Genomic DNA, 15,520 nt, shown 5'->3' on the forward strand with positions numbered 1-15,520 from the left:
AAAATAAAATCATTACACACAAGAGTAAAAAATAAGATACTATACAAATTCACCAGACATATTTGGAAAAGAACCAAACAGAACTACTAGAAGTGAAATGGTAAATTCCCCATTTTTTAAAAACACTCATCTAACTTTTGTCATTTGTAATTATGAACAATATGACAATCCCACCAAGAGTTAAAATTATATAATAGTTCTAAAAAACATTATCTGCTCAGTTCATTCCCTCCAACTGTTAGGCCCATAATTGCTTTCTGCCAGTCACGCACACTCAGCGAGCACACTGGCATGCCGTCTTCCCTCTATGCTAACAGGGTATCATTTGGCAGCAAAACCCAAATTACTCAGTGGTAGCATCTGGCATACTGGAAGAAAATATCAAAAGGAAATGACAGAGCTGTACAGAGCCAGGGCGACTCAATGCAGGCATGACGCTGGAGTGGTATTGGGGGCAGTTAATTGTGGGTATAGGCAATGGGCACTTGAGAAAGGACAGTATACAAAGCTGAAGTCCAAATAATCACTACCTTGCTGAGATTTCTTTTAAGCCCAAGTCAAGAAATTGAAATAAAAATTACTCTCAGACTAGGGAAGCTGATGAGGTCTTCACAGACCAGTGGTTCTCAACCTTCCTAATCCCCCTTTAATACAGTTCCTGTGGGTCGCGACCCACAGGTTGAGAACTGCTGTCATAGACTAACTTAAAAATCATCCAGTAAGACTACCTTTCACCACCCTGAGCATATGAGACTCCAGGGAATAATTTGTGCTGGAGATAAACTCAGGCTTAAAAATTACTATGTGTAGGGCAGTGCCTGTGGGTCATTGGGTAGGGAACCGGCCCCATATACCGAAGGTGGCAGGTTTAAATCCTGCCCCAGCCAAACTACAACAAAAAAAAAGCCAGGTGTTATGGTGGGTGCCTGTAGTCCCAGCTACTCAGGAGGCTGAGGCAAGAGAATCACCTAAGCCCAAGTGCTGGAGGTTGCTATGAGCTGTGATACCACAGCACTCTACTGAGGGCAACAAAGTAAGACTCTGTCTCTTAAAAAAAAATTACTATGTGTAAAAATAAAAATCACCATGACAGTAGACAAGACAAGTAGAATTCACATCCTAGGAACTTACATCTGGAAGAGTGAAAATAAGTATCTTAAAACTACTTTAAGGAGATAAAAGAATTTTCTACAGTATGATAGGCTAGATCAAAGGGAATTAATCAAGGATGATTTTTTTTTTTTTGAGATAAGAGTCTTATTTTGTCACCTTCGGTAGAGTGCTGTGGCTTCATAACTCAACTTTAAACTCTTGAGCTCAAGCAGTCCTCTTGTCTTGCCTCCTGAGTAGCTGGGACAACAGGTATCCACCACAACGCCTGAGTATTTTTAAAGATGTGGTCTCACTCTTGCTCAAGTTGGTCTAGCTCCGGAACTTAAGCAATCTACCCACCTCAGCATCCCAGAGTGCTAGGATTAGGGCAAGAGCCACCTCGGTGGCCAATCAGGGATGATTTTCCCCCTCAGTGGACATCTGACAATGTCTGGAGATATTGTGGGTCATCATAACCAGGTGGTGCTACTGGAACCTAGTGGATAAAGACCCAGGATGCTGCTACACATTCAACAGCGCACATCCTCCCAGAACAAAGAGCTATCCAGCCTCGAAGGGCCACTGTGCTAAGACTGAGAAACTTTATACTAAATTTGTAGTATTTTACTTCATAAGCTGGGTGGCAGGTATACAGACAGACACTAAAATAGATGTAGAATAGCACGGTCTCTGACCACAGTACAATAAAATTAGGAAACAAAAATAGCCAAAAAGAAACTTTACAGGCTTAGAAGGAACTGAAAATCTAGTTTCAGCCTTTCTGCACTCAACCTCTATTGTACTATACAAAACACATATACCAAAGAAAAAAATGAACTCACACGTGCCATAGTGAGCTACCTCACGGCATTTGAAATGCTCTTACAACTTCCTTGGTTATAGGTAAACAAGCCTCAGAACAAGAAAGCCTAAAGCCTTCTCAAAGTTATCCTTAAAAAGAATAGGTCAGATTTTATTTAACATGGTTCAAAAGATAGGTGTGGGAGCAGGGCTGGCTGCAGAATGAGTTCTTTGGCACTCTGTAAAAAGACCTGTGCCCTTCAGTTACCAACCCCATCCAGCCTGAGCTGTCTGACTCAGCACTCCATGCACCTCTCCTGAAGAGATACTTACCTTCACCTTACTCAGGTGCAAAGGTCCAAGCCTAATTCTTTTTCTTCCCTGCTTTCAAATACCCACTCCTCCTGATTATCAGTAATAATCCTCAAGTTTCATTTCACCTCCTACATTTTTTTTTGAGACAGAGTCTCACAGTGTCGCCCTCAGTAGAGTGCTGTGACATCACAGTTCACAATAACCTCAAACTCTTGGGCTTAAGCGATTCTCTTGTACAAATACTTATAGTCCCAAGTAGCTGGGACTACAGGCGCCCACAATACCCGGCCATTTTTTGGTTGCAGTTGTCATTGTTGTTTAGCTGGCCCTGGCTAGGTTCGAACCCACCTGTCTCTGTTCATGTGGCCGGTGCCGTAACCACTGTGCTATGGGCGATGAGTCACCTCCTACTATTTTAAACCTATTGCCTTACCTAGCCAGACAAAATTAGCATCTGTGTATGTTTCTAGAATTTTAAAGGAATTCCCCATTTCTTAAATCCATTCAGAGACATATTATAATATAATTTAGTGGCTGTGTCTCCCCCTCTTTTCCACACCCACATAAAATCACCACCTTGGTACAAACTGTTCCTGATCTTCATAAACAGAGAAACCAAAACCTAAGACCAAATTCAGTTCCACTTTTCTGGTAAAAGTCATGAGACCACTCATCAGTGGTGAGTCACCAGAGTGAATTTCGACAATACTGGCTAACAGGAGATCAGGTTCTGGAAAGAGGGGAACTCCAGGCTCAGCGCCTGTGGCTCAAGAGACTAAGGCGCCAGCCACATACACCAGAGCTGGCGGGTTCAAATCCAGCCTGGCCGCCAAACAATGACAGCTGCAACCATAAAATAGCCAGGCGCTGTGCGGGGGGGCCTGTAGTCCCAGCTATTTGGGAGGTGGACGCAGGAGAATCACTTTAGCCCAGGAGTTGGAGGTTGCTGTGAGCTGTGATGCCAAAGCACTCTACCCAGGGCAACAGCCTGAGTTTCTGTCTCAAAAAAAAAAAAAGAGGAACTCCAGGCATTTTCAGTAGAAATAGCCTCAATACTGGTACCTGCAAAACTGCTGGGAGTAGTAGAGAAAAGGGCTCTAGGCTGGGTTTCTAGCAAAGATCCCCAGGGCTCCCAGAATGACCCTGCCTCATTCAGGGCAGAGGGGAATCAGGAGGTAGCCAGAGAGGAAACTGAGCTCAAAGACCCCATGCCATAGCAGAGATATAGCCATAGGGGTGGACCCACCTATCACAACTGCTTCCAATCCCCACATCAACACCACCCTGCTAGCTGGCAGAGAAACAAAGAAAAGCAGCCAAGTCCTGGCCTCTGCCCACTTCTGTTCATAAATCTTGCCTGAACGTACCTAACTGGCAGAATTTCATTCACAGGCTAGCTGTAAAAGAGGCCAGGGAGGGGCGCCCGTAGCCCAGTGGTTAGGATGCTGACGACACGCACCAGGGCTGGTGGATTTGAACCTGGCCCCAGCCTGCTAAACAACAACAACAACAAAAATAGCCAGGCGTTGTGGTGGGCACCTGTAGTCCCAGCTACTAATGAGACTGAGGCAAGAGAATCGCTTGAGCCCAAGAGTTTAAGGTTGCTGTGAGCTGTGACTCTACCAAGGGCGACAAAATGAAAACTCTTCTGTCTCAATTTAAAAAAAGAGGCTAGGGAATGCAGCTTGTAGCCTTCTACCCTCCAGCAGAGGTGAATATGGATGCTAAGCACCAACTGATCCAGGCCACCACGGGGCACTCCATGAGGTCATTTATTTCCTCTTTGTGATTAAATCCTCTGCACAGACCAAGTGCCTGACTCACAGTTATCAAATATTTGTTGAGTAAACAAACACAAGAAGTCCTGAGTCCCAGGAAATCCCTAGCACCCCAGCCTCAGCTAGAGAGCCTCCTCCACTCCTCCACCTGGTGTAGCAAGCAGTTCTGAAGGTGGAGGAAAGGATCACACAACACTCAAACTGACACCACACCACCCTGTGTGGTTTCCAACCTCCCATGGGTTTTGTCTGCTTGGCAGTTTCACTTTCGGGACCCTGGTCAGCTCCTTTTCGACCCCACCCCAGCTTTTCCCTGGGCCAGGGAAAGCTTGACCTTCATTGCTTTCTTCCATCCTCACGCTGTCCACTGGAGCCATTTATCAGTGTGAGCACCCGCCACCTTCCACCTGTTCACTGCCCCAGCCAGCACCTCCTGCCCTCAGCCTGCCCAGAGCCAGCTGTGTGCCCTCCTGCCTCCAGAGCCCTTGCTCGTTTGTTAGCCCCTCTCCACTCCAGGGACTGCTCTCTTCAGCTCATCTCCTCCACTAAAAGGATATATAAAACCAAAAACCCCTTATCCACGAGGTCCCTTGGACAGGCCATCCTTTCACACGAAGCTGGGACTTTGTGAAGGAAGAGTCTGCCCTCAGTGCTTCAATTTCTTCAACTTCAATTGACACCTCAACATGCCTGCACTCTCCCCATCATCCTTTACTCGGTGACAGTGCTGAGCCGTACTGGAGCTGAGGCAAAAGAAGCATCAGCAATACTGATGCTGTCTTTAAAATTTTTTTAAATTTTATTAAGTCAAATACATATACTGGTCATCACAGATTTTTGGCATTCGTGTCAATTTTTTAAAATACTGCATTAAGATATTATTTATCTTGACTACTGAGTTTGTAAGCATCCCCTTAAACGTTGTGCCGGAAGTGAGTCCCTCACTCACCTCGCTCTAGTGACACACAAGTGCCTCACTCATCCTAGCCCTGATGATACTGCTGTTGAGACTTCAGTGACTTCCTAGCTGCCACATCCAAGGGTAATCAAAAGTCCTCTCTCCTCTGACCCATCTGTCCCATCTAATGCTGCTAATTAACCCCTCCTTGAATTAACCTTCTCCCTTGACTGACCTTTTATCACTGTCTTCTGCCCAGTTCCTCTCTACCATTTCCCCTTCCCTCACCACCCTTTCTGCCTGCCCCTTCCATGCTGCTGTTCCTTAGCATCCATCTCTTCACCTGGACTCAACCCCAGGGCCTTTCTCTTCCCCTGCCTCTGACCTCACCTTCTCCAAACCTATTTCCTATCAGAATAAACTTTCTGAAGTTCATGCTTGAACCAAGTCACTTTTCTTTTTTTTTTTTCTTTTTTTATAGTTGGGGATTCATTGAGGGTACAAGAAACCAGGTTACACTGATTGCATTTGTTAGGTAAAGTCCTTCTTAAACAAGTCACTTTTCTAATTCACATCATTCAGTGGTTCCTCACCTCTCATTGCAGTTTCTACTTTTCTTCGCATTCAAGGCTCCTCACAGCCCACTGCCTGTCCTTATCTCCCATCAATACATATCTGAAACATTCACCTTCAACCAAATCTCAACAAAGAGTTCTTTCCCATGTCCTGTACCTGTGCCTGGATTTCACTCTTCTACTTAGCTGCCTAGCAAAAACCCTTCTCAGCTTATAGGACCAACTGAAGCATCTCCTGTTTTTAGTTTTCCTGGAAGATCCCAGATAGATCTGGTTAGTTTCTCCTTCATACCATCATGATACTACATATAAACCTCTATTAAAGCACTTAGCACACCTCCCTAGTACCTGGCATTTGCCCTAATAGGCGACAGTAAAACGTGGTTAAAGAAGCCTTCTCGGCTCGGCACCTGTGGCTCAAGAGGCTGAGGCTAAGGCACCAGCCACATACACCCGACCTGGCAGGTTCAAATCCAGCCCGGGCTCACCAAACAACAATGATGGCTGCAACCAAAAATAGCTGGGTGTTGTGGCGGGCACCTGTGGGCCCAGCTACTTGGGAGGCTGAGGAGGAGACTTGCTTGGGCACAGGAGCTGGAGGTTGCTGTGAGCTGTGATGCTATGGCACTCTACCCAGGGGGACAGCTTGAGGCTCTGTCTCAAAAAAAGAAAAAAAAAAAGAAGCCTTCTCAACCTTTCTCACAGCATATCAATGTTGCCTCCAAACTTATCCAAAGCGTAAGTTTCCTGTAATCAGTTGCATAGCAACCAGCATGACCCGCTATGCTCTCAGAACACATACTTAACATTCCATTCTTTGTACTGCTTTGGTAGCTTAAGGTCATGGTGTGGCATGAAAGCAAGGTCATATACCAGAAGTAAATGTGATTTCTCAGCAACCCCATGAAACTGGACAGAGATGGAGAGAAGCCTATCTTGCTAGATGCAGAAAGCAGCATGTGAACCTGGAACTCTCAGGTGTCCGAGAAAGCCAAGTAGAGATATGAATATGAAGTACCTGAAACTGTCACCCAGAAGCTTCTAAAAGGATAAAGAAGATGTTGCACAATTCGGGGTAAAACGGCATGTGCTGGCAGAGCATGGGGACTCATGCCTGTAATCCTAGCACTCTGAGAGGCCAAGGGAGGTGGATTGCCTGAGCAAAGTGAGACATCCTCTCTATGAAAAATAGAAAAACTAGTTAGGCATTGCGATGGATTACAGCCTTCAAAATATTTAAAATGGGGCGCGCCTGTGGCTCAGTGGGTAGGGCACTGGCCCCATATACTGAGGGTGGCGGGTTTGAACCTGGCCCTGGCTAAACTGCAACAAAAAATTGCCAGGTGTTGTGGTAGACGTCTATAGTCCCAGCTATGCGGGAGGCTGAGGCAAGAGTCACCTAATCCCAGGAGTTGGAGGTTGCTGCGAGCTGTGACGCCATAGCACTCTACTGAGGGTGATAAAGTGAGGCTCTGTCTCAAAAAAAAAAAAATTAAAAATGAAGATGTATAATAATAAATTACCATATGACTCCAGATGAACTGGGGAGGTCAGTGGAGATAGGACTTGTGGGAGCTTCCCAGAGACTCACAAACAGTCTGTTCCGTTTTAATCCATTTTGTGCTGCTATAACAAAACACCACAGACCAGGTAATTTATAAAGAAATGTACTTCTCCCAGTTTTGGAGAGTGAGAAGTCATTTCCTTCTGCTTTGCAGCACCGTTTGGTTTCTTTCTAGCATTTATCTTATTCTTGTATGTATCAACTATATGTATGATAGTATCCAACTATCATAGAGGTCTGTGAAGAGACAGGCTCTTACTCATCTTCATTAGGCTGTGGTAGGATCTGGTCAGACCTGCCAAGCTCAGTCCTGTTGGGTCTTGAACAGACTAGTTGTCAATGCACAATTGCAGGTAAGTACGTAATACCCACTCATCCTTCTGTAACTTACAATGAAGCAAGATGGTGATGGTGCTGCTGCTTTCGTAAGATGTCATACTTTGAACCTTGCCATTCCTGGACCCAGACACAGAGCTTGTGAAATAAACTTTTGCAAGTACAGAGATGGTGAGGGTGTTGTTTTAGGATGACTTACAACGTGATTGTAAGAAGCTGGGCAAGCCCCCATGCAAAACTTTGTGGGAGCTAGCAGGACCTCACCTTGAAGAGGAAGAATACATCTCCAACCAAATATCTCCTGGCCCTAGCAAAAAGTACAAGCCCCAGTACCTTTTGCTAAAAATATATCCTTTGCACTTATCACAATAAACTGTTATTTCTCAACCTCTTTAAGATTTGTGTCACAGCATTCATTTTGCCAGACCTCCAACCCACTCCTCTTAAATCTCTTAGGGTGGACTCAAACATGTCTAAAAGTTAAAGTATTTTTTTCCCAAATAGGACAGCCTTCTAATGTCCTCAAAATTACTAATATCTTGAGGCCACCCCCCTCCCTTTCCTGGAACTGGGGATTGGGAGTGACCCTACATCCTCCCTTGCAAACAACTCCAGACTGGAGAGCAGTGTCTGCTCGGGGTGGGTCCCTTGACATCGTTTGCTAATCCAGCTGCTTCTGAGGCTGCTCTTTATTCGGAGGTGACTTTGCTGTCGCGTCCCTGCAGGTGCACTAACCCCCAGGCTTTACCGAGATATGTTCTGGGGATAAAATTCTGTTTATTTTACTACTTAATAATATAAAACATTTATTTTTGACCAGACCTGCAGCTTCTATTAGCAATGTCTCCTTTGCCTAATATGCAAATACTGGCTTTGTTTGCTCAATTTTGTGAGTGCTTTTGAATTTAGATGATTGTATAAGTGAAGAAGATGACTTTTCTTATATTGTTCAAGCTGTGCCTGCAAACTTGTTATTTAATAAATATGTGAGGTTCTCAGTGAAGCTAAAAAAAAAAAAAATTACTAATATCTTGTATAGAATCATTTTCCGTGAGTTGTTCCTGTTTCATTCCCTCTACTGAGGAAAAACCACAAGACAATGCAAGGCATTTGCTGCATTCATTAATTTATTACCGGACTTCAATTCCCTCTGAAAAAAATTTAGCAACAAGGGGGCAGCACCTATGGCTCAGGGGTAGGGGCAGGTTCGAACCCGGCCCTGGCCAAATTGCAACAAAAAAATAGCCAGGTGTTGTGGTAGGCGCCTGTAGTCCCAGCTACTCAGGAAGCTAGGGCAAGAGAATCTCCTAAGCCCAAGAGTTGGAGGTTGCTTTGAGCTGTGATGCCACAGCACTCTATTGAGGGCGACTCTGTCTCAAAAAAAAAAATAAAATAAAATAAGAAAGAAAAAGAAAAAGAAAAATTAGCAACAGGTCAAACTGCCTGAGTTTAAGCAAGATTTCAACTTTTACTGCTTCAGCAAAGCTTGAGTTCAGAGACCAGATCCCAATCCCAAGGAGTATGAAGAGTGGCCCAGCCTCACTTCTTTTTACACATGTAAACATCACCTTAAAGGGACCTAATGTCATCCTTAGAGGAATTAGATGTATATACTCATGCCAAAACAGTCAAGAACATATGTATTCCTTCTCAAGGTCTTTATCAAAGGAATAAAAAGTGGCTCAAGAAACAATCCTATCTGTCCACGAGAATAGCATAATATCAAGTATTTGGCACTAAAATAAAATACTCAGCAGACATTGTCTAAAGCTCATATAGACAAGATTAGCTTGAATATTTAGTTTTATTTATTTATTTATTTATTTTTGCAGTTTTGGCCAGGGCTGGGTTTGAACCCACCACCTCCAGCATATGGGGCCAGCGCCCTACTGCTTTGAGCCACAGGCACTGCCCAAGCTTGAATTTTTAATTCAAAAAACTTAAATATGGTGGATATATCTGCTCAGTTTATACAATGGATTCTCCATTGTAACTAAAGAGCCAAGGAGACCGCTCTGTTCAAAATCTCTTTTATATAGCATTCTTTTTTCTAATTATAAAAAGCATTACCTGCTTGCTATAGGAAAATCCAGAAAATGGCAAAAAGTGGAGAAGAAAATAAAAATTCTGCATTTGCTTTAGTCTTATCACCTTCCCTGGTATTTTTTACCTGTTCCTAAGTTTCTGATCACTTGCTTGTTCCTTGGCATTCCTGGTGATTACCTCCATAAAAGGGATAGATTCATTCTATAGTTAGGCTGCCAGCCTTTTTGAAAGATAAGGCAGACAACTGATGCTCTGGGGGTACAGTTTTTTGCTCTACATAATTTCCCTGAGCCATGCATTTTATAGTACTAATAGCCCAGCCAGTATACTTGAAGCACAGCCTTATTTATTTGCCGGATTATAATAACCTAGACATGGGTTACAATAGAACACAAGTCAAGTATAACTTTTCGAACTCTGGGGTTTCAATAGTATGGCCAAGGTTTTGAGCATAATTTTTTTTTTTTTTTTTTTTTTTTTGAGACAGAGCCTTAAGCTCTCCCCCTGGGTAGAGAGTGCCATGATATCACAGCTCACAGCAACCTCCAACTCCTGGGCTCAAGCAAGTCTCCTGCCTCAGCCTCCCAAGTAGCTGGGACCACAGGCGCCCACCACATAGCCCGGCTATTTTTTTTTTTTGGTTGCAGCCATCATTGTTGTTTGGCAGGCCCAGGCTGGGTTCAAACCCACCACCTTAGGTGTATGTGGCTGGCGCCTTAGTCACTTGAGCATAACTTTTGCTGCTGCTTCTATCTTTCCAACTAGAAAGGAACTCCATAGAAAAGGAAGATCTTCTATGTGCTCTCATTCCATAGCACCAGCAGATGCTCAGTAAATGCTGAAGGAATTAATTTTTTTCATTCAACTCTGAATCAAGTTTCAGTCATCATTTCAGGCAGTTTGTTCACTTACCAGATAGTTAATAAGCAAGAAATTGCTTATTGTTTGTTGTCCATGCCTACTCTGTAAAACAAAGCTGCAAGTAAAAACAAAAATAAAAAGCCAGTTATATAAGGCAAAAGGAAGATCCAAAGGAAAGTCAAGGAAAAAAAATGTAAGACTCTCACAAGTTGGCTGGGTGCTAGAGTAGACAAGGAAGCTTTTGGTTCCCATTTGTAAAGTCAGATGATCCAACGAAGTCATTACTCTGGGACAAACATTTTAAACCTTGGAGCAAGTAGCTACAAGAGGACTTTTCAATGACTTTGAAAAACTGAGGTATATGTGATATGGACTAATTGAAGAGTTAGTTCACTGCAGAAGACACAAATCATCTTGAATATGCAAAGAAAAGTGGTATCATATTGGTGGATCTTAGTTCCATTATAATAAGTACTGAGTTACCAAAGATGACAACTCAGTATATAGCAAAGAAGCTATTTGTTTATTTTACTCAAAAACATAAATGGGCTAATAAAGACAAAATGGGGCACCTGTATTTCAGTGGTTAGAGCGCCAGCCCTGTGTACCAGGGGTGGTGGATTCAAACCCAGCCTGGGTCTGTTTAACAAAAAAAGAAAAAAAGGCAAATGGTTAGAAGTGGAGATCATCAAAGGAATGACTGTAAACACAAAGCTGGGAGAGGAGGCATCATCTTATCATACCAGCTACTCAGGAGACTGCGGTGGGAGGATAGCTTAAGCCCAGGAATTTGAGACCAGCCTAGGCAAGAGAGTAAGAACCCTGCCTTAAAACAAACAAACAAACAAAACACTGGGCTTCCTTCTCCGTGGACCTTGTCTAGACTGCCTTGACTCCAAGTTTGCTGGGTCTCCAGGAATGAAGTTTCGATCATTCCTGTGTCCTCAGGAACCAGAACTCAGAGCTCAATAAATGTTGGAAGGATTATACTGAATGGAAGGCAAGAAGGCATTTGAGTCCACAAACTCGAGTTTAATTAGCCCTTGGGACTCTAACAAGGAAGAAATAACCAGACTTAAAGGGCGCCCCCATCTCCAAAGGGAGTCCATTCCACGGCTGAGCCACAAGCCTCAGAGTTGAGAGTCCCCAAAAGATTCCAGGAAGAAGCCAAGGGTCGAAAACGAAGAGACTCAGTCCTTTTCTGCGGGGCTAAGAATATAGCGCCCCGACGTCCCCAGAGCCCAGACGACACCAACCCAGGGGTGGGGAGCGGGAGAAAGGAGACAGGCAAAGTTCTCGGTGTACTCACACCCTGGCCGCCGCCGGCTTTTCCTCAGCCCCACAGGTTCAGACCTGCTGCTGCGGAAAACTGGAAGTGGAAATACTTCCGACGGGATGAGGAACTGGGGGACAGCCTCACTTGCATGAAAACCTGCCTTCTGCGGCCAGCGTCCGGGAACCTCTGACTGCAGAGGCCCTTCGCGCCTCCTCCACGCTGTCCACCGTATGACAGCGCCGCCCACGACATCCTCCCAGTGCGGCATTAACTCACATATGGCTAAGCGCGTGTCTCTACAGGTGACAAAATCCCCTTGTGTGACCAAAGGGCACCCGCAGCGCTGAAAGAAGGTAACGTGTGCGCGCCGCCGCGACGCCCAGCCACCTACTGGGAGCGGCAGTAAGACCCCGGGGATCCCTGGGGCCAGACTGCTTCTCCTGCGGCGTCCTAGAGGCTCCTAGACAGGCTGGTAAACAACTGCCCACGACTTCCCTTACTCCTACTCCCAGTCGCGCTAGAGTCCAGGGGAAAGCACCTGGCGCCCCCGGGAGACCTGAAGGTGGATTCACCTTGGAAATAGGTTTAAGGGAGCTAGTAACACAAAGTTAAAGAATGTGCAGTTGTCAGTTACAAATAAATGTAAAACATGAAGTCGCTAGGAAAAGCCATTTTAACTAGGACATTCGACCCAAAATCTGTAAGGAAAACAATTTAAAAAAAAAAAAAAGAAAAATTCTGTACAGCAAGCAAAGTTCCCTTTCAACCTTTTTTTTCCTCAAGCTTTTTGTTTTGTTTTGAGACAAGAGTCTCATTCTGTTGCCGCAGGCTAGAGTGCCATGGTGTCAGCCCAGCTCACAGCAAACTCAATTAACTCCTGGGCCCCCAGTGAGCTTGAGGCAGCCTACTGAGTAGAAACGCCACAACGCTTGGCTAATTCTTCTATTTTCAGTTGAGACATGTCTTGCTCTTGGCTCAGGCTAGTGTCCAATTCGTGAGCTCAAGAGATCCACCCACCTCAGCCTCCCAGAGTGCTAGGATTACAGGCGTGGGCCACCTGGCCCACATGATCCAAGTTCTTTGTTCAATGAAACTCTTTTGTAAGATTATCCAGAGAAACCACTCAAAGGAAGATACCTAAAGTTCCGATGCTCTTATCCGAACTCTTTCTTCTAAAGCAGGCCAGCGCCAGGTTTTAGTTCTAGATTATCAGTTTGTACAAGTCCACATTCTTTACATATTCTATCCCCCAGTGGCTTCACCCTTTGTTGCCTCAGAACAAATTTCACAAGATAGCCAATCAAAATCTTTAAAAGAGCTTGGTCGCCCTCTAACTTACTTCCTGCTCCCTGGGGCCAAAACTTCCCCTCAGTTTCAACTGGCCTTTGTTCTACTGCATTCCACTGTTAATAGTACTAAAAGCATCAGCCCTTCCTTCCAAATCAGGAAGGTTACACTCCAGCAAGAACAGTCCACTGTCTTTCTCAAGGAAAGGCAAAGAAAGCAGATTCGTTTCAAGGTTTAAAAAACTTAGTCAAGCATTTCCAGCTTTTCCAAGGTGGGCTATCCTTGAGTTAGGTAGTGCAAATTCCCCCTCTCCTAGGGAAAAAAGACAAAAGGGGTGCTCTGCCTTGGGGTTGCCTGGAGCAATTGCCCCACCAGAAAGGAAAGACCTGGGCGAGCTCCATCTTCGTGGGGCCTTGCAGGAATCCTATCCTCCTCAACAAGCTGCCGCCTGGGGGGAAGGAGGAAGCCTCCAGGCCAGGCAGCCAGAGCACAATAGAATTTGGAAAGTGACTTAATTATCACTTCTTAACAGTCCTTGAAAGTGGTTCTGAGAAGGTCTGAACCTGGAGGAGGGCCCCAGCCAGACAGTATAAAAGAAAACCCCAGCCTATACCCAAGTGTTTTGTCACAATGGTACTTCTCTCTGGTCTGTGACCAGCGTTATCTTACTCTGTAAATCTATCTTTCTCTTCCTCACTTAACTTAGTTTCACGCTTGCCTTGCTTTCGGTGGGTCTGCTCACTCTGGTCACGAGCACACTAACAAAGGAGGACCAGACAACTGTCTCAACCGCGACACTTGGAATTTGCGGAAATATATACACATTAAACCGCTTTGGGAAATAACAACTCTGCCCTACTTACATCACCAGGATATTGCGAAAGAGTAAAAACTCCAGTCTGGCCAGTTCCAGCCGAGTCAAGGCCTGAGCGCTCAAACAGTCCACCCAGAAAAAGTATATCTTCCATTAACTTATCAGAAGGGGAATTGCCTAATCTTTTCAACAGCAGTTTACCCCAGGAATTGAGCCACTCTCAACATCATCTTTAGAAACGTTTCTATGACACAGGGGACCCCACACCGAAGCTCACAGCCAGTTTCTCTGCCAGGGGCCACACAGTGTTAACCAAGGGTTACTTCCCCGTCGGTCCAATCTGTAGGGGACCCCAGCAGCCTAGGACAGCCAAGGCGGGAATCCAAGACAGAACGGGGAGAAGGGGGTGAGGAGATGAGAGCTGGGGAGGAAGTGGGGAGCGCGGGGGTTTCCAGCCAGTGCCAGCTGGGCAAACTGGAAATTAACAAAGCTCCGGAACTGGATCACCTGGGAACACCCACCCCTGCCGGCCCCTGCTCCGCACCCCCACCCGGGGCTAGTTCTCCGACGCGCGGGTCTTTGAGGGGCCTGCGGCGACACTGACGCGAAAACCCCACGTCAGGTCTTGTGGGGGGAGGGGGTGTCAGGACTGGTCTCCTGGGCTGGAGCGCGGGGCACGTACCGTCGTCTTCCACCTTGTGCCTGGACTGTCCTCAGGCTCCCTGTTAGTCTTCGCCACCCGGGACAAAGAAACCGAAAGCAGGGGAGCCGACGTGGCTTCCTGAGAATCACTCTCGTGGCGTGTCCCTGCCCACTCTCCCTCTGCTGGTGTCGGGACTTTTAAAACTATAACCCTACAAAAGTCTAATACTCTACACTCACTGCGATACGGTCGGAGACCCCACTCTGCAGATCCCTCCTCCGAGTTGAAACGTTCTCCGGGTAGACTGCCAGCTCAGTGTTTGCTGCTCAGGGCTTCTGTTAACTGCGTGTGGTTTGGACCCAGCGTTCCAGGTGTTATTATGAACACTACTAGTGTTTACTACCAATGGTGTGGAAAATAAATAGAAAAAGTGAACGGGCTTTTTGTCTTGATCTATCGATTCCTAAATACTTACTGTGTTTTTTAAAAATATATTTATTGAAATACTTTTAAACTTGCAGGAAAGTTGCAAGTATAGTACCAAGACATTGACACCTGCAGGACAGCAAGGAGAGCTTGGCGGACCCCCCAGACTGCGGTAAAAATTATTTAAAGCAGACACCCGTGTAAAACAGCAAATGAAGAGACAGCCAGTCTATGGGGCTGGGGCATAAGTCTGTAGGAGGATCCCTTGAACTGAGGAGTTTGAGAAAGAGCAAGACTTGGTCTCTACTAAAAATAGAAAAATTAGCTGGGAGTTGTGCAGGGTGCCTGTGATCCCAGCTACTTGGGAGGCTGAGGCAGGAGGATCACCTCAGCCCAGGAGACTGAGGTTGCTGTGAGATAGGCTGAGGCCATAGCACTCTAGCCTGGGCAACAGAGAGAGACTCTATCTCAAAAAAAAAAAAAAAAAGCTCCTATGGTATTTGAACCAAACCCACTTCCTTCCTCTTTTCAGCACTGCAAGACACCTCTCCACTCTGAACTGCTGCAACCAATAACCCTGAGGCTTCTTTCCTTCAGAGTCAGAGATTGCAAGATATCAGCATTTCCTGATTTTGCTACCTGATGTCAAGTCTGGATTGGTTGAGAGGTGAACAAATCACTTCTTCCTACCATTACTCCTACCCAATGTTCACCCCCAACCTCGTTTTGTTTTGTTTTGTTTTTGCGGTTTTTGGCCAGGGCTGGGTTTGAACCCGCCACCTCTGGTATATGAAGCTGGCACCCTACT

General features: G+C 45.5%; 1 protein-coding gene across 11 annotated transcripts in view; it reads right to left on the bottom strand.

Annotated features, from left to right (window-relative positions):
• CFLAR (CASP8 and FADD like apoptosis regulator) overlaps window positions 1-14,634 on the bottom strand; it is a 50,531-nt gene extending 35,897 nt beyond the window's left edge. For 2 of the 11 annotated variants that reach the window (XM_023510339.1, XM_023510333.1), the window contains exon 1: window positions 14,526-14,634. The gene's annotated coding sequence lies outside the window, so the exon portion shown is untranslated. Of the gene's footprint in view, window positions 1-10,317; window positions 12,271-12,679; window positions 14,306-14,325; window positions 14,388-14,525 lie in introns of those variants that run through there. The other 9 variants (XM_023510337.1, XM_023510334.1, XM_023510331.1 and 6 more) reach the window with 8 other exon arrangements.
• Between the last annotated feature and the right edge of the window lie 886 nt (window positions 14,635-15,520).

Source organism: Otolemur garnettii, unplaced genomic scaffold, assembly GCF_000181295.1.
Source record: "Otolemur garnettii isolate 467f Iridium unplaced genomic scaffold, OtoGar3 scaffold00013, whole genome shotgun sequence".
In the NCBI taxonomy this organism is placed as follows: domain Eukaryota; kingdom Metazoa; phylum Chordata; class Mammalia; order Primates; family Galagidae; genus Otolemur; species Otolemur garnettii.